At 37.0% G+C, this 26,787-nt stretch overlaps 1 protein-coding gene across 1 annotated transcript in view; it reads left to right on the plus strand.

Moving 5' to 3' along the window:
* The first annotated feature begins 2,484 nt into the window (after positions 1 to 2,484).
* LOC125776631 (uncharacterized) overlaps positions 2,485 to 26,787 on the plus strand; it is a 58,397-nt gene continuing 34,094 nt past the window's right edge. Inside the window, exon 1 of the mRNA XM_049450071.1 lies at positions 2,485 to 3,018. The gene's annotated coding sequence lies outside the window, so the exon portion shown is untranslated. The remainder of the gene's footprint in view (positions 3,019 to 26,787) is intronic.

The raw sequence follows: 26,787 nt of genomic DNA on the forward strand, positions 1-26,787 counted from the left end.
TCTGCGATGAAAACGCAACGTTAGAACACATATTAATCGCTTGCCCTATAACTGCAACAATTAGACATGAGATTTTTAATTCGGCCGATCCATTCCAGCTTCTGAATGAGCCCACCGCTAAAAATGTGAATATGATTTATAATTTTCTTAAGGAAACAGATCTACTTCGACGAATATAAAGATTTATAGCTACTCTAATTAACTCACTAACCCTACTTGCTAAGTACTAATCTATCCTTTCACTTCTGTTTTAATATTACATTAAACATACATATGTACATAGCATAACAGACAGCCGAAGGCCTCTAATATTACATTAAACATACATATGTACATAGCATAACAGACAGCCGAAGGCCTCTGCTGCCAGTGCTGCTAGATATTTATTTGTAGAATATTAAGTATTGTACAAATAATTTATAAAATAAAAAAAAATAAAATAAGACATGCGAAAAGCATTTAAATGTCTAAAATATGTGTAAATTAACTTGTTTAAAAGAAATAATAATAAACTGACTAAAACACTCCTTTGACATGCTTTGGACCGTGCAAAAAGCTGTATTGAAGCAGAAGGAGACTATCTTGAATAAATTAAATTGATTTTGCCGAAAAAATCATTTGTTCTGGTTGTTCCTGTTTACTTTGGAACGCACCTTGTATATGGTAAACGGGAAATCAAATATGTAAAATTTTCAAAACCCTTCTATCAAAGTTTTAATTTTTTTACTTCATTCGTAAACGAGATTTTTGTTTGTACTAACGGAATATGTTTAGTTTTTTAATTTTAGAAGATCCAATAATAAGTTATGCTGTCCACGGCGAGAGCATTTTTCTGTGAGACACTCTGAGAGAAGAGGCCTCGACAGTTAAATTTTCAACATTTTTATATCAAAATTTCAGGAGAAATTGTTCAAATATATACCTTGTATAAGCCACATTAAATTTTTCAAATATATGATTGGTTTAAAAACGAAAATTCATAAAAATACCTTATTGTTTTGTATCTCTGAAACCCACCTAACCCATTAAATGACGTCGCAAGCAAAAATAGACAAACGTTTTTATAATTCCATTCATGTTTTTAATTAAAGGGAACCTTAGCTTTATTAGAATAATTAAATATGGTAATTTTATAATAATGCAATATTCTTTGAAAATAAAACATAAAATATACATGTTGTGGAATCCAAGACAGAATTGCTTAGCTGTCAGAATTGCAAACCAATTCTGATTATTACAGAATCTGTTGGATTTTAACCTCGAACATACGAAAAACCAATATTCGAATCAGCTGTGTACCAATGTGACAAAACTTGCAAACGAATTCATTTGGAAGCAATGCTATGAGGGTTTTTAATAAGTTTCGAATTAAAGGAAGATTTTAAGAGATAACATCAATTGAATGAATAAAGACGCATTTGGGTGTTAAATTATGTTTATTACGTTTTGTAAATCTAATATCTTTAAACAACCGGATATTTTTTCCAAAAACTCAATGATTAAGACATTTTGTGTTTTATATTTGTTTTCCCTTATAGAAATAAAGATAAATCAATTCGTGACAATAAAATAACTTGATTTCTTAACTTTCATTTCAAATCCGTGTGCGACTATCTTCTTGCATTGTTTCTGAAAGCAAAACCGATAAAATTGGTTTCCGGTACAAACCGGTACAAATTCTGTTTCGAATATCAAATAAATAATCAGGGGTGTTGTGGAATCCAATACAAAACTGCTTAGCTGTCAGAATTGCAAACTAGTTCTGATTTTAAATGGTGTCACATAATCTGATTGAATTTTTGTCTTTTCGAACATACGCAAAACCAATATTCGAATCAGCTGTTTACTAATGTGACAAAACTTGCAAATGAATACATTTGGAAGCAATCCCTATAAAGTTTTTAATGAGTTTTTAAGAGATAATATTTATCGAATGAATAAAGACGCATTTGGGTGTTTAATTACGTTTATTGTTTTATAAATCTTCTTTAAGAGGAGAACCTGCTTTAGAATCTTTAAAAAATTAAATTTTTCTTTAAAAATTATTAAGAATATTTCCCCAAAGTTATAGATGAGAATTCGAAATATTGTCGAAGCTAGAAGGGAAATAATGACCGAGCGTTTAGCAGATACATATGTATAAGAGCGTTTGGGCAGAGAGCGAAAACTTTGACGCGCGACTTCTCGGTTTTTCATTTTTGCGATTTTTCTTAATTGGCGGGCAGGGTAGAAAAAAAACTGAATGTCATATGGAATTGAGGCAAAGTTTATTATCTTTGGCATTAAATTATCTTCTATTTGAACTAAAAAAACTAAGAAAAGTTAAGTTTGAACATATATTTAAAGTAAAATTTTTTTAATCCAAAATCTCTTTTTTTAAATTTTAAAACTTTTTAGAATTTTACATTTTTTTTCCTAAATTAATTTGAACATAAGTTATAAAATAATATGAATCTCTTTGAATTTTTTGTTTCCGATAGAAATCTCGACCTGCATCCTGCCCGCTGTCTGGAATATGCAAGTTATCGCGAGAAAACGACACACCCTAATTCCCGTCGTAATAAGAGCCTACCACTCTGCACATGTCGCTAAGTTAGCACATTTTGCGTGAGAACATTGGCCAGACATCAAAGTAAACTAACACCATGCACGAGGCGCAAGGTCAGCAAAACGTCAGCAGAGGAGCCACAACGCGATGCGGGTTGGTGGCTTGAGCTAAGTTAGGGATAATTATAAGTTTCACTTTATACTTGACAACTAAGCCGAGATGACGGCAAATAAAGTAATTTTGAATTAAACATTACATTTGAATAATTGGCGCCCAACGTGGGGCCCGCGAGTGAAAAGTTTAATAGAAAAATATGAAGTTCTTAACTCGACTCGTGTAACTACGACAGCTGGCTCACTTAAAATCAACAACAATCAACTACTTGGACTCAACGTGGACTTAAAGAAGAGACAACCTTTGGCCCGATCAACTAACCGGAAGAACCTAATCTATTCAAATCCAATGGAAGGGTAAGAACAAAAATTAATGAGTGAAGGTCTGGAAGACCTTTTTAGGAATTTAAAGTTAGGAAGTCAGAAAGCAAAGCGAGTTAATTAAGGCGGAAGTTAGAAGTGCTTTGGCAGCACAAAGGTTGGAGTTCGATAGGAAGTTAGGGGCAATCCGAAACCAGGTGGCGGGCAGCAGGCCAAAGGTGGAAAAATATCTAAAGGTATCCGTAAATCCACTAGTGACATGTGACATAACGCTTGATGCGATCAAATCACTTCCCGAATTTCATGGTCATATAGGCACATATGTGTCATGGCGCGAGGCGGCGCATAACGCTTATGAACTGTTCAAAAGGTACGATGGCAGTGAACGACAATACCAAGCAGTTACCATTTTGAGGAACAAAATAAGAGGGGCTGCCGATGCGGTCCTCTCATCATTTAGTACTGTGCTGAATTTTAATGCCATTATAGCACGTTTAGGTTTTACGTAGGCGGACAAACGTCCCGTATATCTTATAGAGCAGGAATTATCTGCCTTAAGACAGGGTTCTAGGTCCTGTCTGGAATTCTACGATGAGGTAGAAAAGAAGCTAACGTTACTAGCTAATAAGACTATAATGTCTTACGAGAGTAGCGTGGCAGAAATTATAAACGAGAAATATAGGGCAGATGTCCTAAGAGTTTTCATTTCCGGCTTAAGGAAGCCCTTATGCGATATTCTTTTCGCTTCACGGCCGTCTGACCTTCCGTCTGCTCCTGCTTTAGCACAGGAGGTAGACTCAAACCATGAGCGGTATGCGTTCGCGGCCAATTTTGCTGCCAGGAACGTCGAGGGCAACCACGTTAAAAAAAGTAATAACATAATTTCAAGCCAGAACAACCATAGGACAAACACTTACGATCCACCCTCATAAGAGCCCACACTACTATATAATAGGCAGTACAAACTCGGACATGCACCTCATTTTACAGAAAATCAAAGGGTAAATAACGGACGTGACAGACAGACTAGTTAAAGCGGAATCAATGGACGTTGATCCATCCTTATCAAAATTTAAACACCAATCGTTTGACAGAGACCGAGGTGCCTGGATTTCAAAGTCTCTGGGAGGGAAGGAAGTGAAACTCCTTATCGATACCGGTGCGTCGAGGAGTTATATGAAACCAACACCGACTTTAAGGACACAATATTTCAGGGACACATTCTCTGTAAAATCTATTCACGGAGTTACTTCTATCATGGAAAAATGCTACATAAAAATATTTGGCGTAGTGGCAGAATTTTTCATCTTACCGAACTTAACATCATTTGATGGCGTGATTGGGCTCGACATACTAAACAGGGTCCATGCGAACATTGACCTTAAATCGAACACAATAAATCAGGATTTTGGTGAGGAGGAAATCTTCTTCATTTCCAGTCATGACGTAAGCCATTTTAGGCTTCAAACAAATCTAGTAGAAACAGACGTTAGGGAAGATTTTTCTAGGATGATCAAAAGGATGAATGGGGTTTTTGCTGACCCCAATGAGGCACTACCATACAATACAAAAGTGATAGCAACAATTCGCACGGAGGACGAAACACCAGTTTACTTAAGATTATACCCGTACCCACTGAGTGTAGCGGATTTCGTGGACAAAGAAATCAAGGACTTGTTAGCAAATGGAGTTATCCGGCCATCAAGATCACCGTTTAACAACCCTATATGGGTGGTAAAGAAAAAGGGGGTAGACGAAAACGGACAAGCGAAGCAGAGATTAGTTATTGATTTTCGGAAGCTCAATGAAAAAACTATCGGTGATAAATACCCAATTCCTGACATAACAGGAATTCTTTCCAATTTGTGTGGTAGTAAATACTTCACCACTTTGGACTTAAAATCTGGTTTCCATCAGATTAAACTATTGGAGCGTGATAGGGAAAAAACAGCTTTCTCTGTCAAGAATGGCAAGTATGAATTTTGCCGGTTACCTTTTGGATTAAAAAACGCGCCGAGCATCTTTCAACGCGCCATAGACAACGTATTAAGAGAGCATATTGGGAAAAGCTGTTTTGTTTATGTAGACGATGTTATTATTTTTTCGGAAAACAAACAGCAGCATCTGAAAGATATAGAATCAATTTTAAATGAGTTACTTAGGGCCAACATTAGAGTGTCGGTTGAAAAATCCAAATTTTTTAGGACTGAGGTCGAATACCTGGGGTTCTTGGTTTCACAAGGAGGAATAAAAACGTGTCCAGACAAAGTCGACACAATACGAAGTTTCCCTGGGCCCACCACTCTAAGGGGACTCAGATCATTCCTAGGTTTAGCGGGTTATTATAGGTGTTTTATAAGGGATTTCGCTAGAATATCAAAACCATTGTCGAGCATCATGAGAGGCGAAAACGGTCGAGTTACTGCGTCCCAATAAAAAAAATCAGAATTGATTTGACTGATGAACAGTAAAAGACCTTCGAAACAATTAAAGAAATTTTAGCGTCAGAGGATGTAACCCTGACGTATCCAGATTTTAACAAACCATTTGACCCAACTACTGACGCGTCGGCTCATGCTATAGGCGCCGTCCTCTCTCAGGAGGGCAAACCGATTACCATGATTTCTCGTACTTTGTCCGGGAGCGAGGAGCATTACGCTACCAATGATGTATGGGCATTGAAAGCTCTTAGAAACTGCCTATATGGCGTAACAAAACTTAATGTTTATACTGACCACCAGCCGCTGACCTTTGCGGTTTCGGATAGGAATCCTAATTCGAAAATTAAAAGATGGAAAGCCTTCATAGACGAATGCAACGCAAAGCTAATCTACAAACCAGGAAAGGAAAATGTGGTGGCAGACGCTCTATCTAGGCAACATATAAATGCTTTAGATAACACGAGCGTCGAGACAATTCATAGCGAGGAATCATCAACCCATACAATTGAAAGATCGGAAAAACCGATAAATTGCTTCCGCAACCAGATTATTGTGGAGGTAGGTAGAGAACCTCAAAGAAAAACTTTTATAATTTTTGGAAAAAAGACAAGGCATATCATTTCTTACCGAGAAAAAAAGGATTTATAAAAACTTTTACAGGAGGCCGTAAACACAACAGCAGTAAACGCAATACACTGCGATCTGCATGCACTTGTACAGTTTCAATACGAACTGGTCGAAATGTTTCCAACAGTTAAATTCAGACATACGGAGAAATTCGTTAACGACATTACGAATCTGAATGAGCAGCAGGAAATTATCGCTGCTGAACATAACAGAGCGCATCGAGCAGCGCAGGAGAACACAAAACAAATTCTAGAGGATTATTTCTTTCCAAAAATGGAGAAAAGAGTTAAACAATTTGTGGGAAATTGTCGAACTTGCTCGCGGGCGAAGTATGAAGCAGCTTATTGCTCAACGCCCATACCAACATATTGTGGAGAAATTCTTCACATCGACATATTTTCTTCCGGGTCAAGTTCTTCTTGACGTGCATCGACCAGTTTTCAAAATTTGCGATAGTACAGTCGTTGAAATCAAGAACGATAGTAGATGTCAAACCACAGCTCCTTCAGTTACTCAACATGTTTTTCGGTACTCGAGTAGTTTATTGCGACAATGAGAAGTCGCTGAATTCATCTGAAAGAATCACTTCAATATCGATATTGCGAATGCTCCACCACTACATAGTACATCAAATGGTCAGGTGGAGCGATTCCATAACACACTAATGGAAATAGCACGATGCCTTAAACTTGACAAAAATCTTGATGATGTTGAGGAAATTGTCCTTTTAGCTACGATTGAGTATAACAAGTCCATTCACACAGTAACGGGGATGAAGCCCCTTACCGTATTTCGTTCAATTAAAGATGACAACCAAATACCATGCCGCTTCAGAAACGCACAGGAAAGAGAACTAACAACTCATAATAAGAACAGGCAGGATAGGGAGTTCCCTGTTGGAGAAAAAGTACTTGTTAAAAATAACAGGAGACTAGGCAATAAGCTTACGCCTCTTTATACTGAGGAAGAGGTGGAAAAGGACTTGGGTACAACAGTTTTAATAAAAGGGAGGAGGGTCCATAAGGACAACCTTCGTTAAACTTAATCTAGAACCTAGGTGTTTCTAATGATAAACAATTAAAACAGAGCCATTATTACGGAATTAAATAACATTATAACAGCTGTCACTTTCGCCAAAATTGGGGTCTTAAGTCCCATTCTCTTAGACAGTAACGAAATAAATTTCATAACAGGAGACGAGCACTTCACTGACCTTACCGTGGCCGATGTTATGGCAGTAGCTAGAATTAAGATATTACAGTATAATAACATAATTTATTTTTTAATAAGATATCCGATTCCTATGTTTAGATGTAAGAAAATTACTATTTTACCAGTAGCTCATGGCCACCAAATCCTGCACATTGAAGAATCCATCTTAGCCAAGTGTTATAACCATACCGTAGCCGTAAAGAACTGCAGCGACACTGACTCGCAACACCGCTATTTGCAGTACAACATTTAACAACCTCACACCAATTTCACCGATAAGTGACGGCCTTGTTGTCATCAATGACCATTTGGCTGTCATCGAGGAAAATAATGAGGTCCCTGTTACGGTCAACGGAACATACCTCGTGGTCTTCAAAAACAACGTAAAGATTAATGGTACGACTTTTTATAACGAAATTCTACGTTGCCTCTAAAACCTGAAACTCCATGGGCTTCTACAATCAACTTGACGCAGCACACAGAAATATTAAGCGCTTCTTATCTTCACCATGTGAATCTAGAAAATGTTCAAAGGATCAATCACCTGCAGCGATCAATCCATTATGACCACGTTACAGGTTTCTCAGCCTTTGGTGTCTTATTAATTATAGCATTCACCGTTTACGTCCTTCTCAGGATAAGGAGGACCAAGAGAGAGATTATCGTAGCCAGGTCCGTTGAAACTGCAATTAAAACCGCTTCTTTGAGGACCGAGGACGTTCTCCATTTAGAAGGGGAGGAGTTATCGCGAGAAAACGACACACCCTAATTCCCGTCGTAATAAGAGCCTACCACTCTGCACATGTCGTTAAGTTAGCACATTTTGCGTGAGAACATTGGCCAGAAAGTAAACTAACACCATGCACGAGGCGCAAGGTCAGCAAAACGTCAGCAGAGGAGCCACAACGCGATGCGGGTTGGTGGCTTGAGCTAAGTTAGCCTAACAGACGAACATTAATTCGCATTGAAATTTTATGGTGACAGACGGTATATTTGTGCATTTAGACAGCTGATTGTGAAATTTGTTTACTTATTAAAAAAAAAGTGAAATAAAAATGAATAAGATAAATTATGAACAGAAATTTGGTATTTTTGGAAATTCAATATAAATTTAACGAATTTATGTTTCTATAATAAGTGTAGCTCAAATTCAATTTAATAATTTAGTTAAGCAAACTGTTGATAGCAGCGTATCAGTGTAGCGAAACGACGAACATTGAAAGCGACTTGCGGATTCAATGTGCAAGCGTAAACAACTGCTGTGTAGATATGACAATATTTTTTGCTGTTTTGTTTTTCTTAAACTACTACCTAGTGCTGTTTCTAAATTTTCCTTAATGTGTGTAAACGGAGGATAGTGGAAAAATACGTGTTCAGAGTCTTCTATTGACTCCATATACATAGAACATTACGGACTAACGCCATTTTGAAATTTGTATAGATAGCTTCTGAAAACAATACGGACTAACGTCATTTTGAAATTTGTATAGATAGCTTCTGAAACGCCCATGCCCGCTTAATATTTGGGCCAGGTGGAAATCCAGTTCCCGGATGTCAGGTATAAGTCTGCAGGTTCACCGTTCTTTGGCGCTGATAGCTCATATAATCTCATGAACTCGTCTACATGGATGTCTATGGCCGGTATACTTAGATCGAAAAGCATTTGTTACTCTTATTACTGTGAGTTTAAGCACCGCATTTATTGATCTGGTATAGGTTATGTCCTGTGCCTGTATCCAAACTAGAGCAACATATAGTAGTACTGAGCTCATCGCTTTTGCGATTAGAAGTCGACGGCTGGAGTGCACAAAGCCCCTATTTTGTCATCATTCTTGATATTGTAAATTTTACTTGCTTTACTTAATGTATTTGATGTGTTTACCAAATGCTCCTTGAATTTCAGATTGGAGCCCAACATTATCTCTAAATACTTCTACTGTGGCTGTGAAGTAATCGCATACTCTTCTATAGTGCGAGTTATTTTTTCCTAAATTTTTCTGGAGCTTATGAGCAATACTTCTGTTTTGTGCTTAGCCAGTTCCAAACTCATGGAAGCCAACCATTGGCGTACACCATTTATGCATTCATAACATTTATTTTGATCGTCATCAAGTTGTTAGCTACTCCCACCACTATATGGTCATCCGCGTATGCTATTAGTAAAGAAATTTCACCCAAAAAATTGGGAGGAGCAGCTATGTATATTTAAAGCTTTTTATAAAAATCACCACGAAGTTATTAAAGGCATAAAATTAAATAACGCCTTTTAAATATCCTTATCGTTCATAAGTAATATTGGTCAAACAAAAAATCCAGATGAATTATCGCGCAATCGATAGCGTGATCAAAAATGTGAGATGATAGAAAAACTAAAAAAAAAAACTATTACTAGTTTCAATAATTATTTGCTATGCGGCATCGAAGTGAGAATGGTATCTGTGGTATAAAAACTTTTAAAAAGTGGGCGTGATTGCGCTAAACGGAATAATATGGAGAACGTATGCTACTTCAAAAGTAGTAGATTACAATTTTCGAAATAGTATTGTATAACTACTCATAATAAAACGTGTTTAATCTAAACAAAGAATTTTTATGTATATTTCTTTCTTTTTAACAACCGGTTTATTTGCGGGTGTCACTTTTTCACTTTTGATGCTGAAAAGGAAATCTTGGCCTTTACTAACACTTTTTGAATCTATCGCCTCCTGGTGATATCGATTATCGATTGTCCAGTAACATTTCATCGATTGGCAATGAAATTATTGCGTTTTAAGTGTAAGTATTGTTGCGAATTTACTCCTTGCTAGTTTTACTTTACTAGGTTCGTATCTCTGACAAATAAAACCAAATGCCGTTTAATTCACTTCAACAAAATCTCTTTATTTTACAACTCGTCTACACTATAGCAGTTTATTCGTAACACTGGTTGATTACGTTGGCGCTGCCACGGCTTATATAGCCACGCACTCCTCGCTGATGCCGACGTGTCCTTCTAGAATATTGCGTCTGGAAATTACAAGAACATAATGCCATACGGCACCAAATGCAGCTATTGTTTAGACAAGCAGACAGCTGTGTCGCCAAATGGGGCTATTGCTTAGACAAGCAGACAGCCGGCGCCAGATGTCTACAACAGGACAAATGCTATTCCATATACCTAAACCTATTGTTCATAATAAGGGATGCATATAGCAATACAAATACAACTAAATATTACTTTTGTAACAGTATGTTTGTGTTATCAGTGCGAAAATGAGCTTCGAACGAAAAGCGAACATTAAATTTTGTTTTAAAATTGGTAAAACTAATACCGAAACGTTTCACTTGATGAAACAAGTTTATGGCGACGATTGCCTATCCCTTAGCAGAGAGCACGAGTGGTTTCAACGTTTTCAAAGTGGTCGTGAGGACATACATGACGATCAACATGTGGGCCAATCAAAATCCGTGATCATCGGAAATTCCATCGAAACTGTGCGTGAATTCATCAAAAAACTGTGTTGAAACGTACACTCAATATAAAAATATCCGTTTTATATTTGTATACACTTTATTTTTTCGACAATTTTATTTACACCACTAAATTAATATTTTATAATTTATTGTACATATATACATAGCTTGCAAATGTAATCCACGGGAGGGGCGGGGAGATTCCAATCCCGAGAGTTAGGGTGCGCGCAGAGTGGGCGCTTAAAGCTGAGCCGAGCGGAAATTCGCGTGTTGGGTAAATGGGAAAATGCGTTCGGCTCGGCTTCAAGCGTTCACTCTGCAGGCACCTTTATTTGCCGGCGTTGGCGATCGAGTTGACGCGGATTCGTATGGCAGCGAATGTGTCCATACATATACATATACATATGTACGTTTCTATTCGAAAGTATTAAACGAATGTGTGAAAAAGCGATGATCAAATCCTTTTGTTATGTATTAGATAGTGGCTATTTGCTGTGGTGAAATCCAATTTGTCCCCAGGTGTGGTGTATTGGTGCATGTAATTTTCAGATGTTGAGTTTGCTGTTCCTATTATGTGAGGTGAGTTGTACTAGGGTGCGCTAGCTTTTCCCAGATAGAGTGGGGGAGGCTTAACTCATTTAAACATACTGGGCCCTCTAGGCGAATATTTTGCCTACATAGTATTATGCATGCGATTGAATACGTCGACGTACTTCTAGTAATGTAGCATGGCGACCGTCGGATATTTGGTGTTGGAGTTCTAATTGATCCATATTTACACCTTTGTGTAGAAACGGTTTAGTTTAATATGGATTTTAATATATGTTCGTTTGAGATAAGCAGCTTTATTTTGGGTGTTTATTTGATTTTACTAAGTGGATTATTTATTATTTGCCTTATCTTTATGAATGGCAATTGTTTGCATTTAATTTATTCTCGGCTAATGAAGGATAGTAACTCCACGCCTGGCTTAGATATGGGCAGAATGGGTACTCCTTAGCTCTGGAGTTAGGGCTGTGACAATAGAGGGATCTTGCGAGAGAGTGGCCGATAATTGCAAACGGCTTCATTAGAATTATAATTTTTTAAGTGGGATGTTCAAGCTTTACATCAGATTCTCAACAACTCCCCTTATGAGGAACGCTTATGTAGAGACGATAAGAGCGAACTCTGCTTTTGCTAGTTTTTTTTATTCTATTTTAGAATTTAGGAAACTTTTTTTTAAACAATACTTTATGAGAATGTCGATTGCATATTGTGTTTAAGTGCGTACGCATTAATTTGCCAAGTGGTAGCCCGCCACCGCTCTAGGATTTGTGCAGATTTTATTTATTTTTTTCATTACTGGCGAAAGCCATCCTGCGGGTTGTATGTGTTTTTAATAATTTAGACTGTCAGAGGTAACCCTGACATGGTTTTTTATACCTTAATGTGGGGTATTAGATAATTGTGGCTCTATTGGTTGTCGTACGACGTACCGGCCATTATTTGATCGAGTAGTTGTGGCTTTAGAGAAGTCTTCACAATACTGTTCTTCTAGAGTTTTGTTTGTTATAGGGGGATGTTTCTTTAACATTTGAAATTTCCTTAACTGTGAATTAAGGTATTTGTTTGTATTATACTCAACTTTAGTTGGTATGGTGGTAACTAGTTTTGTAACTGGTCCACTTTGTGTTTCAATATGCAGCGTTTGAGCTTTTTGTGCCTTTGAGCAACATGGTGTCTCTTGGCAATTTTTCGAATTTTGGGGTTCGGGATTTGCTTTTGCAATTAAACCCGTGGTTCTTTGTGAATAAGCGCTTCTTTAGGGTGAGATGGGATATCTGCCGTAATGAAGCATTGAATTGTGTCTTTTGTGACAATATAAGCAATTATATTTGCTTTTGCAATTTTTAAGATTGTGTGTAGAGGACAAGCAGTTTGTACAGAGTCTTCTTGATCTGACAAAGTTGTTCCTTTCGTGTTTATGCGACATCCGGACGTGCGATATTTCATCCTCGCAACACTCATCCCACAACGCAACATTCATCCCGCAACACGACATTCATCATACACAACATACAGCATCACACCACGCAACCCCACGCACCGAACACCACCATACCACAACATACATCGTTCTCACAACCCAACCGAGTAAAAAAGGATTGGCCAGATCGGGGCGGCCCCAGTCGATTTTTACGCCCGAAGACTTAGCACGCGTCTCGCCAGCTCTTGTTTCCCTTTTCGTCGAAATTGTGCCCAAACTCTAAAGAAATTCAGTTCGGTCATGTGTGGTTGTGCACTGGCAGCAATAGCAGTGAAAAATAAATAATACAAATAAAACATATATCTATTGTTGAAGATACCTGAAAATTACAATAAAACATATGCATGTATTGTTCATATGTACGTAGTTAATAAGAAAATAAAACATTGTGAATACGAAAGTGCCAACCTGGTGAAGTTTTCCCCGAAACGAAAAATATACGTGAACTGAATTGTTACATTTTTATCTTTAAATTATAAATTTTTGCAATTAAGGGCGAACAAAAAGGGATATATAATCCAAGGCACATGTAAGTATACCCTGTACAACTAAGTGTAGCGAACAAATGGTACTTCGAGCCTTTCCGAAAGGCACCTAAGTTAAACACCACAAACAAAAAATAGAAAATTAAAGATTAAAAGATAAAACGAAAAAGTAAAAGTGCAAAAAAAATTTGCAGGCATACATATTTTTAAATACATAAACGGGCGCGTTATAACATAAAACAAAGGTCAATAACCTCAATTATACAAAATACATAAACGGGCGCGATATAAGTAATACAAATAACTAACTAAAGAAAGTAAAAACTAAAGTGCGAAATTGTGACATACTGGCTACAAGTGTAAGAATAAAAATACTAAAAAGTGCTGTGAAAAGAAAACGAAGTACACATGTACATATACATATAAAATACATAGCACATATATAACTAGAGTGCAGTGCAGTGGAAAAAAAAAGAAAAAAAAACAACGAAAATTTCGTACATACATACATATGTACGTGCAAAAACCCAAAAACATTTGGCGAAGCAGACAAGGATTTCAAGCAACGTGGGAAGAGAGGAGAATACAAACTCAACACAAAATACATCAGAGAAGAAATAAAAACCAAAAAGAGGAAAACGACTAAGGAGAACACAAAGTATTGCCCAAAAACCCTTGACGGAAGAAAAAGTGAGTCCATTCCAATTTGATTTTTTATAAAATTATGTATGCGCATATGTATGCGCATATGTATGCTTGATATACAGTTGAAGCTGTAAGACGGCATACAGCTATTTAGAAATAACCCAACTGTTCTATACGAAAAATCGGTTAGACAGCTCGGTATATACATATGTATTTATAGGTACCGAAATAATTGAAAAAATTGCGGTACCTGCCTGTCGCTTATTTTGTGTTTGCAAACACACTGTAATTTTCCAAAATCAAAAAATTTTTTTCCTTTCAAAGTCAAGTATCAAGTTTCAAAGTATTACTTGCATGTTCTGGTGATACCCCTTGGGCTAAAAAAGCAACAAGCAGGATCGCCTATAATAAATAAGCAAAGGCGAGCAAAAAAAGAACATGCAAATACATACATATGTACAAAAATAAGTAAAGATACTCGATCGTGTAAGAGATACATACATACATATATACATACATACAAAAATTTATGGGCAATCGAACTTTCCGCGCCAAATTTTATATGCCGTAATTAATATACATATATTCATGGACATATGGTGCATACATAAATCACCTGTAAAAATTTTTGGAAAAACTGTTGTTACATAACTACCTGCCTTCAAGCTTACTTCGTGTCTCCAAACACACTACAAAAAAAAAAACTAAAATTTTTTTACAGTCAAGTATTCTTACTTGCAAGTTCTGGTGATACCCCTTGTGCTAACAAAGCAACAAGCAGGATCGCTTTAAAAATAAGCAAAGGCAGAAGAAAAAAAATATATATATAACAACAACATAACAGTGGATATTTGTGTATGTACATATGTGTACATACGAGGGCTGTCCGATAAATAACCGACGTAACCATGATGCACGCGACTTTTTCAAATTTTTTTTTTTATTTTTCTACATAGTCTCCTTGTAACTCCACACACTTCTCCCAGCGATGCTCCCATCTCTGCAACCCTTCCAAATATTACTTGGCGTCATTGTCTGCAAAATACGAGTTCACGAAAGAGATTGCCTCCTCATTTGACGAAAATCTCTGGCCGCCGAGCGCAGTTTTAAGTTGAGGAAACAAAAAAAAGTCGCTTGGTGCTAGATCCGGTGAGTAAGGTGGATGGTCAAGCAGTTCGAACCGCAATTCGTGGATTTCCGCCAAGGCGACTGTTGAGGTGTGAGATGGTGCGTTGTCTTGGTGGAACAAGACTTTCTTTTTTTGCAAATGTGGCCGATTTTTCGAAATTTCTTCCTTTAGCTTGTCCAATAATGATGCGTAGTATGCTCCTGTTATAGTTTTTCCTTTTTCAAGATAGTCGATAAAAATAATTCCATGGCTGTCCCAAAAAACACTCGCCATCACTTTCCCAGCCGAATACACAGCTTTAGGTTTTTTTGGGGCTGGTTCCCCCTTTTCAATCCACTGTTTAGATTGGATTTTTGTTTCGGGCGTATAGTGATGAATCCAAGTTTCGTCTACAGTTATCAATCGGCGCCAAAAACGGGTTTTATTGCCTCTAAACTGAGCCAACAGAGCGCTGGAAATGTTCATGCGCGCACGTTTGTGGTCTAGCGTAAGCAAACGCGGCACCCAACGCGCGGACAGCTTTCTCATGCCCAAATCTTGGTTTAATATGTGACAAACAGTTTCTTTTGACATCTTCATAATCTCAGCTATTTCCCTAACTTTAATCCGGCGGTCGTCTAGTACCAATTGATGAACTTTAGCGATGTTATCGTTAGTGGTTACAGTTTTTGGACGCCCAGGACGTTCATCATCTTCCAAGCTCCTGCGACCACGTTTAAATTCAGCTGCCCAAAATTGTACGGTGGTAAACGATGGTCCAGAGTCACCATACACAGAGTCCAACTCATCTTTGATTTGTGAAGGCGTATTGCCTTTCAAAAATAAAAATTTAATTACAGCTCGATATTCAATTTTTTCCATTTTGGGGAAATCACCGAAATGGACTCACAAAAACGACTGTCAACAGATAATTGCGCAAGATAAATTTCTGAAATTTTGGCGAGTAGCTATTATAATATGCACAATTTGAAGTAGAAACTTTTTTTTCAGATGTGCCGCTAGCTTCACGTTGAGGTCGGTTATTTATCGGACAGCCCTCGTATGTATATCGCGAGCTAACTACATATTTCTCGGTTATCTCTCTTACGTTTTCTCTCGGCCTTAATATATACCACCATACCAATATAAAGGCTACAAATACATACGTACGTACATACAAGTAATAATATATAGAATATATTTATTACTAAGGTCAACGAACTTAACAAAAAAAAAAAAAGGAAAGGCGTCAAAACGGAACATAGAAAAATCATCAAATTATATGTACATGGAGGATATCCATATTCAAACATTGGAAAATAAAAAAAAAATAAAAAAAGGGAAAAACACACATATTTACGTAAGCGCATTTTTACATATATACCTGCTTATAGTATATACATACATATGTGCATACATCGTGTAATTATCGAAATTTCTTTTTTCGCGCTCCTTTGGACTAACGTATGCAGATTAACGAAACATTTGCATACATACTTACTTACTTAAATATTAACATATTTACAAACATATAAAAATTTTATACTTATTCAGTATTATTATTCCATTTCCCTATATTGCACATTCGTATTATATACATATGTACATATGTATATCGCAGATACTTTTAACCAATACACGGTAACAAAAAAAAAAAAATAAATAAAATAATTATATACAAATATTTTTTGATTTGACTATTTATGCGGTGAATACGTGTTCGAAAATTTATATAATTCAATTAATTAATAATAAAAGATTCAATTCTATTATTCTTCTCATTTTTTAATTACACATTTGCTCCTATTATCAATTTTTTAATTGTATTTTAAAGCAAAACAATTTTAAGCTCAAAGCTTACCATTTAATTCTCTAAATGCAATCTGATAAATCAGAAGAGGTTAAACCAAGAACACCTCAATTATTAGAAATTCCAAAAATGGTTGATGATGACAAATCACAAAGCACACCTGCAGAAGCTACACGCTCAAAGCAGGGTGCCAAACAAAAAAGAACCAAAGATAATTTAGTGTCAAGGTTCATAACTGAAAGTGACAGTTTTGTTAGATACTGCACAAGATTCACTGCTTCCCGAAACACAGAATCAGTTCTAAATTTAAAAATTCAAAGCATAGATAGCATATGGGCACGCCTTCTGGCAGCATACGATACAGTACTAGATACTGACAATGCTGAACTCCCAGAAAACATAAAAGCTTCGGCGGCAGCTAAATATGAGAACTGCCTCGAACAATATGAAATTACGAAGGCAATGATATTGGACCAAATAAATTTATTAAGGCCATGTAGAGACACTACTCCTCCTCCGAGAGTAGCTACGACTCAAAAAGAAGAAATAGATACAGGTGTATTCTTGAAAGTGCCAGCTTGTGATACTGAAGTTTTTCACGGAGGTTATGAGCAGTGGCCCTCCTTCCGGGACATGTTCACTGCCGTATACATTAACCATCCCAAACTTTCACGAGCTCAAAAGTTGTACCATCTCAGGTACAAAACAAAAGGGGAAGCTGGCAGTATCGTCAAGCGTTTCGCTTTAAATGACGAAAACTTTAATCTGGCTTGGGAAGCACTGGTCGAAAGATACGAAAATGAAAGAGTATTGGTAGACAACCAAATAACAATCTTAATGAATTTACCAAAAATTCAACAAGAAACCAGCCAAGAGTTTCAAAAACTATACTCGACAGTGACTAATTGTTTATCTGCGTTAGAAACACAAAAGATTTCCACAGAATCGTGGGACCCTATCCAAGTAAACATTTGTGCAGCAACACTGCCTGATGCTGCTTTGCTACGATGGGAGCAATCACTAGTGGCAAGAAAGAAATCGCCAAAATGGCATCAAATGAAAGACTTCTTAACAACTCAGTACGAAATAGCTGAACGAGTTGACAAAAAAACAGTCAAACAAAAAAATAATCAAAATGAGTCGAATAAAAACTTTTTTAAACCCCAAGCCAGCAATAATACACAATATAATAGGCACGCTAATAGAAGCCAAACATTTGTGACAAACCAAACCAATAAATGGCAACCATTATGTGAAATATGTAAAGGAGGTCACAATATAAGATCTTGCGAGAAATTTAAAAAATTATTCGTTTCTGACAGAAACAATCTTGTCAGACAGCATAAACTTTGCATCAACTGTCTGTCGAATGCTCATACGACAAAAGACTGTGAAAGCAAATTTAGTTGGGTGTACTGTCAACGAAGACATCACTCATTGCTTCATATTACAAATTTTCAAAATATGAAGCAAAATCAATTCCATAAAACCACCGGGTTAGTCACTACAACCAAAAGTGATAATCCCGAAATCTCAAATCCCGAAAAAAGGGAAGAACAACCATGTTGCTCTAAAGCAGCAAAAATTCAAGTTCTTCATTCAGAGAATGAAAGCAAAATTCTTTTAGCCACTGCGGTCATCGCTATTGAACATAGAGGAGAATTATTCAAATTAAGAGCATTAATAGATCAAGGTTCTCAAAGATCCTTTATATCATCTAAAGCTCAAAATCGGCTAAAATTGCCTGTAAAAAATTCAAACTTCCAAATTTCAGGAATGGGCGGAAGAATTATACAAAATTCAAACAAAATTTGCCCAATCACTACAGTCTCCCCAAACGCGGATATAAGAATAGATGCACAAGCCATCGTTCTACCGCAACTCACAAATTTGCTTCCAAGCTGTGAAGTAAATAAAAAGTAATGGGAAAAATGCTCATATCTCAAATTAGCAGATCCCAACTGCCATACCCCATCACAAATCGATTTGTTATTAGGTAGTGACTTAATACCGCAAATAATTCTTGAAGGTATTGAAAAAATATCCAATAAATTGTTAGCCCAAAATACAATCTTTGGGTGGATATTAAGTGGCCAAGTCACAGAAAAAATTAATTCGTTTACAACTGAAGTTGAAAACATTTCAAATGAATATCTAAATGATGAACTCAAAAAATTCTGGGAAGTAGAAGAATTACCTCAGACTACTCAACTCTCAGAAGAAGACCAGGCATGCGAAGCCTATTACAAGTCCACAACAACAAGAAACGAAAGTGGTCGTTATGTTGTGCGACTCCCTTTCAAACCCACCTTCCCAGATTCTATAGCTCTAGGTCACTCTAGGATTTCAGCAGTCCAGCAATTTCTAAGCCTGGAAAAAAGCCTGATGAAAAAAAGTGAGCTTAAATCAGCATATGATAATGTGATGAACGAATATCTAGACCTCAATCATATGGAAGAAGCTGTACCATATGAAAAAGTATCTAAAAGTAGATATTTATCTTTTTATCTGCCACATCACGGGGTAATACGACCTGAAAAACTCACAACAAAAGTACGAGTGGTTTTCAATGCCTCAAAGTGTACGAGCTCAGGCAAATCACTCAACGACGTACTATATACTGGCCCAACCTTACAACCTGATCTCATGCTGCTAATACTAAATTAGCGCATGTTTAAATACGTTTTTAACGGGGATGTAGAGAAAATGTACAGACAAATTCTAGTACATGAAGATGACCAAGATTTCCAGCGTATAGTCTTCCGCAAATCAAGTAATAGTCCAATCAGCGACCATAAACTTAAAACCGTCACCTTTGGCATCAATTGCGCACCCTATTTGGCGATCAGGACACTACATGAAGTGGCAAACACAAATGCAACAAATTTGCCTCTAGCATCTTCTGTGTTGCAAACACAAACATACGTGGACGACATACTATCAGGTAGCCACAGTATCTCATTAGCGTGCGAATCACTATCTCAAGTGATCAAAGCACTAAATTCAGCGGGATTCCCCTTAAAGAAAATTACAAATCATCCCGAAATAATAAAAAACATAAAAAAGGAAGACTTATTAGATACAAATTTCCTTAAATTTGAAACGGCCGGTACAACAAAAACCCTAGGGATTCAATGGAATGCGATAACAGATGAATTCTCATATACTATTGAGTCAATATCTGCAATGTCCGCTAGTACAAAACGCCAAATACTTTCCTCGGTGGCAAAACTTTTCGACCCCGCAGGATGGCTTTCGCCAATAATGATTCAAGCAAAAATCCTCATTCAAGAATTGTGGCAAGATGGCACTGAATGGGATGAACAGGTAAAACCTGTACGTTTAACAAAATGGGTACAATTTGCTAACAATTTGCATACTATAGCAGAAATTCGAATCCCTCGATGGGTAAATTTCACCCCTAACATTAACACAGAATTACACGGTTTCTGTGATGCCTCTGAAAAGGCTTATTGCGCAACAGTTTACGTACGCACACAGTACGATAACAAAATATCTGCACACCTCTTGGTAGCCAAAGCCAAAGTTGCACCTTTGAAGACACTCAGTCTGCCACGGCTTTAACTGAATGGTGCCCTTCTGTTAGCAAAATTAATTTCAATAGTTCAAACCCATCTGAAATTAACCAATCATAAAACGTATCTTTGGTCAGACTCAGAGATACTTTTGGCATGGTTAGAAAAACCACCATATTGCTGGAAGACCTATGTATCTAACCGAATATCTCAAATCTTGGACTTAGTTGGCCCAGCAAAATGGCAACATGTTGCAAGTGCAGATAACCCAGCGGATCTTGGGACAAGAGGTTGCAAGCCACTGCACCTCACCAGCACTACACTCTGGTGGAATGGTCCAACATGGCTAACAGAATCACAAGAGTTCTGGCCAAAGTCTCCCGCTCGTAATATAATACCGCCGGAAAGTCGGAAAATTGAAAATTTTCATATCACTCCCGAAGAGGATGATATTCTCCACCGATTTTCTTCATTTCCTAGAGCACTAAGAGTAGTCGCTTACATGCACAAATTCACTGACAGACTTAAGCAAAAAATGAAAGGGATACCAAATGATCCTTGCGTACAATTAACGCATACCGATTAGCGAACTCCAGCCTTAGTTATAACGAACGACATCCCATTATTATACCTGAGAAATCCCGGTTTACTCATTTATTCCTAATATACCTTCACCAGCTTACACTCCATGGTGAGCATCGCTTGATGCAGCAAATGGTCCGACAAGAATTTTATATACCGCGACTAAAGCCACAACTTAAAAAGACGGTTTTTATGTGTAAACAATGTACCTTGTACAAACATAAAATGCGCACGCAGATCATGGCAGCTTTACCACCTGAACGCTGCAATTATGCTCTACCTTTTACTATTACTGGGGTTGATTTTGCTGGACCTTTCCAGATAAAGGCCTCAATGTTAAGATCATCTACATTTAGAAAAGGGTATGTGGCTGTGAAGTATCCCCCGAAATTGTTATGAAATATGCACCTCAAGGGATCGATTGGCAGTTTATACCTCCATGTTCTCCACACATGGGTGGACTTTGGGAATCAGCAGTCAAAAGCTTTAAGTCCCATTTAAAGAAAACGGCTGGTAATCATAAATTTAATTATGAGGAGTTTACTACATTACTCACTCGTATCGAAGCCGTATTAAATTCAAGACCTATATCACCACTCTCGCAAGATCCCTCCGATTTCACAGCTCTTACACCTGGACACTTCCTCAGAGGAGCTCCTCTTCTCGCCATACCTGAGACAGAAGGAGACTCACTCACTTCAATAAATCGACGGGAAAGAATCAAGATTCTCCATCATGAATTCAGCCACAGATGGAAGGAGGACTATCTTTTAGATCTCCATAAGAGATATCGATGGAAAACGATCCAGAAGGAACCCAGTACAGGCGAATGCGTCATCATATAGGACGAATGCCTTCCCCCAACCGAATGGCGACTAGGTCGCATTGAAAAGGTACATCGGGGACGAGATGGTCATATAAGAGTAGTAGATGTGCGAACACAAACTGGCCTACTAACTCGACCATTTGTGAAATTGTGTTTTCTTCCAAATACCGCAGAACCGATTACTTCCGGCTCGAAGGACCACATTTGTTCGCTACACTTAGTTGTACAGGGTATACTTACGTGTGCCTTGGATTATATATCCCTTTTTGTTCGCGCTTAATTGCAAAAATTTATAATTTAAAGATAAAAATGTAACAATTCAGTTCACGTATATTTTTCGTTTCGGGGGAAACTTCACCAGGTTGGCACTTTCGTATTCACAATGTTTTATTTTCTTATTAACTACGTATGTACAATATATGCATATGTTTTATTGTAATTTTCAGGTATCTTCAACAATAGATATATGTTTTATTTGTATTATTTATTCTTCACTGCTATTTCTGCCAGTGCACAACCACACACGACCGAACTGAATTTCTTTAGAGTTTGGGCACAATTTCGACGAAAAGGGAAACAAGAGCTGGCGAGACGCGTGCTAAGTCTTCGGGCGTAAAAATCGACTGGGGCCGCCCCGATCTGGCCAATCCTTTTTTACTCGGTTGGGTTGTGAGAACGATGTATGTTGTGGTATGGTGGTGTTCGGTGCGTGGGGTTGCGTGGTGTGATGCTGTATGTTGTGTATGATGAATGTCGTGTTGTGGGATGAATGTTGGGTTGTGGGATGAGTGTTGCGAGGATGAAATATCGCACGACCGGATGTCGCATAAACATCCCGGCCCCCCTAGGCGGATTAATTGCCTAGAAGTCTTTGCAACCGTTGCAGAGTGCTCACTACGGCGTTCAGTCCCGTTGGCTTGCGTTGTGAATTATGATGACCGTAGGTTGGTGCAGGTGGTCGTGAGTGCGCTCCCCTGGTGTGTCTGGAATGGTGCCCTCTTCGGCGCTGGACAGGATCCTCGTGTTGTCTGTGTCTGTTATTTGTGTGGATTGCTGGCGGATTGACTCGACGAGGGAATCGATGAAACAGTGTATGATGAGGGCGTTGACAGTATTGGCATGACCCGTCGGTTGGACATTCGAATGTGGTGTGGGAGTCTCCCAAGCAATTCATGCAATGGCCGTGTGCGCGAGCGATCTGTTGGCGCTGAGCTGGCTTCATGCTTTTGAAGATAGTGCACCTCTTCAGCATGTGGGGCCGATGGCATAAGCTGCATCGTGGAGGCAAATTTTCTTCGAATGGATCTTCTAACGTATCCCTGGGTGTTGCAACAGATGATTGCCTTGGCGGACTCAAGACTCTTCGTGTCCTTGGTGCGGCGATGGATGGTGCTGATGCTCTAGGTGCAGCAATGGCGGATCTCACAGTCTTGGGAGTAAGTTGATGTCTTCTATGTCCATTTCTATTGGAATAGGAATATGTATATTAAATATGGTTTTACTAGTAGTATGAAACATGCTACTCATTATATATGTGTGTATATATAGATATATATATTTATGTATTATATATTATATATATGGATTTTATTGCTTAGTATTAACCGCGTTCATTATGCGTTTGGTTTTTCACAAATGTTTGGCTTCTATTAGCGTGCCTATTATATTGTGTATTATTGCTGGCTTGGGGTTTAAAAAAGTTTTTATTCGACTCATTTTGATTATTTTTTTGTTTGACTGTTTTTTTGTCAACTCGTTCAGCCATTTCGTACTGAGTTGTTAAGAAGTCTTTCATTTGATGCCATTTTGGCGATTTCTTTCTTGCCACTAGTGATTGCTCCCATCGTAGCAAAGCAGCATCAGGCAGTGTTGCTGCACGAATGTTTACTAGGATAGGGTCCCACGATTCTGTGGAAATCTTTTGTGTTTCTAACACAGATAAACAATTAGTCACTGTCGAGTATAGTTTTTGAAACTCTTGGCTGGTTTCTTGTTGAATTTTTGGTAAATTCATTAAGATTGTTATTTGGTTGTCTACCAATACTCTTTTATTTTCGTATCTTTCGACCAGTGCTTCCCAAGCCAGATTAAAGTTTTCGTCATTTAAAGCGGAATGCTTGACGATACTGCCAGCTTCCCCTTTTGTTTTGTACCTGAGATGGTACAACTTTTGAGCTCGTGAAAGTTTGGGATGGTTAATGTATACGGCAGTGAACATGTCCCGGAAGGAGGGCCACTGCTCATAACCTCCGTGAAAAACCTCAGAATCACAAGCTGGCACTTTCAAGAATACACCTGTATCTATTTCTTCTTTTTGAGTCGTAGCTACTCTCGGAGGAGGAGTAGTGTCTCTACATGGCCTTAATAAATTTATTTGGTCCAATATCATTGCCTTCGTAATTTCATATTGTTCGAGGCAGTTCTCATATTTAGCTGCCGCCGAAGCTTTTATGTTTTCTGGGAGTTCAGCATCGTCAGTATCTAGTACTGTATCGTATGCTGCCAGAAGGCGTGCCCATATGCTATCTATGCTTTGAATTTTTAAATTTAGAACCGACTCTGTGTTATCTTTAATTGGGGAAGCAGTGAATCTTGTGCAGTATCTAACAAAACTGTCACTTTCAGTTATGAACCTTGACACTAAATTATCTTTGGTTCTTTTTTGTTTGGCACCCTGCTTTGAGCGTGTAGCTTCTGCAGGTGTGCTTTGTGATTTGTCATCATCAGCCATTTTTGGAATTTCTAATAATTGAGGTGTTCTTGGTTTAACCTCTTTCGATTTATCAGATTGCATTTAGAGAATTAAATTGTAAGCTTTGAGCTTAAAATTGTTTTGCTTTAAAGTACAATTAAAAAATTGATAATAGGAGCAAATGTGTAATTAAAAAATGAGAAGAATAATAGAATTGAATCTTTTATTATTAATTAATTGAATTATATAAATTTTCGAACACGTATTCACCGCATAAATAGTCAAATCAAAAAATATTTGTATATAATTATTTTTTTTATTTATTTTTTTTGTTACCGTGTATTGGTTAAAAGTATCTGCGATATACTCGCGATTAATTTGTATATTATTCCTTAGTACGTCTATCTTTGGAGATAAGAACGCAAAAGGAAAGAAATTAATAACGACGCAAAAATAAACGTATGTATATATTTATATGCATATAGTTATGCTTAATGTTGGTTTGTGCTTTCGTTTTCCTTATAGTTTCGTACCCTTGTCACATACATACATATGTACATGCATATGTATGTATATAATACGAATGTGCAATATAGGGAAATGGAATAATAATACTGAATAAGTATAAAATTTTTATATGTTTGTAAATATGTTAATATTTAAGTAAGCAAGTATGTATGCAAATGTTTCGTTAATCTGCATACGTTAGTCCAAAGGAGCGCGAAAAAGAAATTTCGATAATTACACGATGTATGCACATATGTATGTATATACTATAAGCAGGTATATATGTAAAAATGCGCATACGTAAATATGTGTGTTTTTTCCTTTTTTTATTTTTATTTTTTATTTTCCAATGTTTGAATATGGATATCCTCCATGTACATATAATTTGATGATTTTTCTATGTTCGGTTTTGACGCCTTTCCTTTTTTTTTTTTTTTGTTAAGTTCGTTGACCTTAGTAATAAATATATTCTATATATTATTAGTAATAAATATATTCTATATATTATTACTTGTATGTACGTACGTATGTATTTGTAGCCTTTATATTGGTATGTTGGTATATATTAAGGCCGAGAGAAAACGTAAGAGAGATAACCGAGAAATATGTAGTTAGCTCGCGATATACATATGTACACATATGTACATACACAAATATCCACTGTTATGTTGTTGTTATATATTTTTTTTTCTTCTGCCTTTGCTTATTTTTAAAGCGATCCTGCTTGTTGCTTTGTTAGCACAAGTGGTATCACCAGAACTTGCAAGTAAGAATACTTGACTTTAAAAAACTTTTAGTTTTTTTTTTTTTGTAGTGTGTTTGGAGACACGAAGTAAGCTTGAAGGCAGGTAGTTATGTAACAACAGTTTTTCAAAAAATTTGTACAGTTGATTTATGTATGCACCATATGTCCATGAATATATGTATATTAATTACGGCATATAAAATTTGGCGCGGAAAGTTCGATTGCCCATAAATTTTTGTATGTATGTATATGCCCATATGTATGTATGTATCTCTTACACGATCGAGTACCTTTACTTATTTTTGTACATATGTATGTATTTGCATGTTCTTTTTTTGCTCGCATTTGCTTATTTATTTTAGGCGATCCTGCTTGTTGCTTTTTTAGCCCAAGGGGTATCACCAGAACATGCAAGTAATACTTTGAAACTTGATACTTGACTTTGAAAGGAAAAAAATTTTTTGATTTTGGAAAATTACAGTGTGTTTGCAAACACAAAATAAGCGACAGGCAGGTACCGCAATTTTTTCAATTATTTCGGTACCTATACATACATATGTATATACCGAACTGTCTAACCGATTTTTCGTATAGAACAGTTGGGTTATTTCTAAATAGCTGTATGCCGTCTTACAGCTTCAACTGTATATCAAGCATACATATGCGCATACATAATTTTATAAAAAATCAAATTGGAATGGACTCACTTTTTCTTCCGTCAAGGGTTTTTGGGCAATACTTTGTGTTCTCCTTAGTCGTTTTCCTCTTTTTGGTTTTTATTTCTTCTCTGATGTATTTTGTGTTGAGTTTGTATTCTCCTCTCTTCCCACGTTGCTTGAAATCCTTGTCTGCTTCGCCAAATGTTTTTGGGTTTTTGCACGTACATATGTATGTATGTACGAAATTTTCGTTGTTTTTTTTTTCTTTTTTTCCACTGCACTGCACTCTAGTTATATATGTGCTATGTATTTTATATGTATATGTACATGTGTACTTCGTTTTCTTTTCACAGCACTTTTTAGTATTTTTATTCTTACACTTGTAGCCAGTATGTCACAATTTCGCACTTTAGTTTTTACTTTCTTTAGTTAGTTATTTGTACTACTT

This window comes from Bactrocera dorsalis, chromosome 2, assembly GCF_023373825.1.
Source record: "Bactrocera dorsalis isolate Fly_Bdor chromosome 2, ASM2337382v1, whole genome shotgun sequence".
Taxonomy (NCBI): Eukaryota; Metazoa; Arthropoda; class Insecta; order Diptera; family Tephritidae; genus Bactrocera; species Bactrocera dorsalis.